Below are 3,225 nucleotides of genomic sequence, written 5' to 3'. Positions count from 1 at the left end.
TTTTTTAATTTTTTTTTACCTCTTCAAAACTCCAACATTGATTTTTTTTTTTTTTTTTACCTCTTCAAAACTCCATTTTTTTTTTTTTTTACCTCTTCAAAACTCCAACATTGATTTTTTGTTCCTTTTTTTACCTCTTCAAAACTCCAACTTTTTTTTTTTTTTTACCTCTTCAAAACTCAATTTTTTTTAATTTTTTTTACCTCTTCAAAACTCCAACATTGATTTTTTTTTTTTTTTTTACCTCTTCAAAACTCCAACTTTTTTTTTTTTTTTACCTCTTCAAAACTCCAAGATTGATTTTTTGTTCCTTTTTTTACCTCTTCAAAACTCCAAATTTTTTTTTTTTTTTTTTTACCTCTTCAAAACTCCAATTTTTTTTTTTTACCTCTTCAAAACTCCAACTTTTTTTTTTTTTTACCTCTTCAAAACTCCAACATTGATTTTTTGTTCCTTTTTTTACCTCTTCAAAACTCCACAATTTTTTTTATTTTTTTTTTTTACCTCTTCAAAACTCCAACTTTTTATTTTTTTTTACCTCTTCAAACCTCATTTTTTTTTATTATTTTTTTTTACCTCTTCAAAACTCCAACATTGATTTTTTGTTCCTTTTTTTACCTCTTCAAAACTCCAACATTTTTTTTTTTTTTTACCTCTTCAAAACTCCAACATTGATTTTTTGTCCCTTTTTTACCTCTTCAAAACTCAATTTTTTTTTTTTTTTTTTTTTACCTCTTCAAAACTCCAACATTGATTTTTTGTTCCTTTTTTTACCTCTTCAAAACTCCAACTTTTTTTTTTTTTTTTACCTCTTCAAAACTCTACAATTTTTTTTTTTTTTTTTTTTTACCTCTTCAAAACTCCAACTTTTTTTTTTCTTTTTTTTACCTCTTCAAAACTCCAACATTGATTTTTTGTTCCTTTTTTTACCTCTTCAAAACTCCACAATTTTTTTTTTACCTCTTCAAAACTCCAACTTTTTTTTTTTTTTTTTTTACCTCTTCAAAACTCCTAATTTTTTTTTTTTTTTTTTTCTTCTTCAAAACTCCAACTTTTTTTTTTTTTTTACCTCTTCAAAACTCCTAAATTTTTTTTATTTTTTTTTTCCTCTTCAAAACTCCAACTTTTTTTTTTTATTTACCTCTTCAAAACTCCTAAATTTTTTTAATTTTTTTTTCCTCTTCAAAACTCCAACTTTTTTTTTTTTTTACCTCTTCAAAACTCCAACTTTTTTTTTTTTTTTTTACCTATTCAAAACTCCTAAATTTTTTTTTTTTTTTTTCCTCTTCAAAACTCCAACTTTTTTTTTTTTTTTTACCTATTCAAAACTCCTAAATTTTTTTTTTTTTTTTTTACCTCTTCAAAACTCCACAATTTTTTTTTTTTTTTTTACCTATTCAAAACTCCTAATTTTTTTTTTTTTTTTACCTCTTCAAAACTCCACAATTTTTTTTTTTTTTTACCTCTTCAAAACTCCTAAATTTATTTATTTATTTTTTACCTCTTCAAAACTCCAACATTGATTTTTTGTTCCTTTTTTTAGCTCTTCAAAACTCCACAATTTTTTTTTTTTTTTTTTACCTCTTCAAAACTCCTAAATTTTTTTTTTTTTTTTACCTCTTCAAAACTCCACAATTTTTTTTTTTTTTTACCTCTTCAAAACTCCTAATTTTTTTTTTTTTTTTTTACCTCTTCAAAACTCCAACTTTTTTTTTTTTTTTACCTCTTCAAAACTCCTAAATTTTTTTTATTTTTTTTTTCCTCTTCAAAACTCCAACTTTTTTTTTTTATTTACCTCTTCAAAACTCCTAAATTTTTTTAATTTTTTTTTCCTCTTCAAAACTCCAACTTTTTTTTTTTTTTACCTCTTCAAAACTCCAACTTTTTTTTTTTTTTTTACCTATTCAAAACTCCTAAATTTTTTTTTTTTTTTTTTCCTCTTCAAAACTCCAACTTTTTTTTTTTTTTTTACCTATTCAAAACTCCTAAATTTTTTTATTTTTTTTTTACCTCTTCAAAACTCCACAATTTTTTTTTTTTTTTTACCTATTCAAAACTCCTAATTTTTTTTTTTTTTTTTTTTTACCTCTTCAAAACTCCAACATTGATTTTTTGTTCCTTTTTTTACCTCTTCAAAACTCAAATTTTTTTTTTTTTTTTTACCTCTTCAAAACTCCACAATTTTTTTTTTTTTTTTTTACCTCTTCAAAACTCCTAATTTTTTTTTTTTTTTACCTCTTCAAAACTCCACAATTTTTTTTTTTTTTTACCTCTTCAAAACTCCACAATTTTTTTTTTTTTTTTTTACCTCTTCAAAACTCCACAAATTTTTTTATTTATTTTTTTTACCTCTTCAAAACTCCAACTTTTTTTTTTTTTTTTTTTACCTCTTCAAAACTCCAACATTGATTTTTTGTTCCTTTTTTTACCTCTTCAAAACTCCAACTTTTTTTTTTTTTTACCTCTTCAAAACTCAAATTTTTTTTTTTTTTTTTTCCTCTTCAAAACTCCAACTTTTTTTTTTTTTTTTACCTATTCAAAACTCCTAAATTTTTTTTGTTTTTTTACCTATTCAAAACTCCAAAATTTTTTTTTTTTTTTTTTTACCTCTTCAAAACTCCAACATTGATTTTTTGTTCCTTTTTTTACCTCTTCAAAACTCCAACTTTTTTTTTTTTTTTACCTCTTCAAAACTCTTTTTTTTTTTTTACCTCTTCAAAACTCCACAATTTTTTTATTTTTTTTTTACCTCTTCAAAACTCCTAAATTTTTTTTTTTTTTACCTCTTCAAAACTCCACAATTTTTTTTTTTTTTACCTCTTCAAAACTCCACAATTTTTTTTATTTTTTTTTTACCTATTCAAAACTCCTAATTTTTTTTTTTTTTTTTTTTTTACCTCTTCAAAACTCCAACATTGATTTTTTGTTCCTTTTTTTACCTCTTCAAAACTCCTAAATTTTTTTTTTTTTTACCTCTTCAAAACTCGACAATTTTTTTATTTATTTTTTTTACCTCTTCAAAACTCAAATTTTTTTTTTTTTTTTTTTACCTCTTCAAAACTCCAACTTTTTTTTTTTTTTTACCTATTCAAAACTCCAACATTGATTTTTTGTTCCTTTTTTTACCTCTTCAAAACTCAAATTTTTTTTTTTTTTTTTTTTACCTCTTCAAAACTCCAACTTTTTTTTTTTTTAACCTCTTCAAAACTCCAACATTGATTTTTT

The sequence above is a fragment of the Callionymus lyra genome, unplaced genomic scaffold, assembly GCF_982586985.1.
Source record: "Callionymus lyra unplaced genomic scaffold, fCalLyr1.hap1.1 HAP1_SCAFFOLD_26, whole genome shotgun sequence".
Classification (NCBI taxonomy): Eukaryota; Metazoa; Chordata; class Actinopteri; order Syngnathiformes; family Callionymidae; genus Callionymus; species Callionymus lyra.
The sequence above is the reverse complement of the archived record's forward strand: the minus strand, read 5'-3'. Positions refer to the sequence as shown.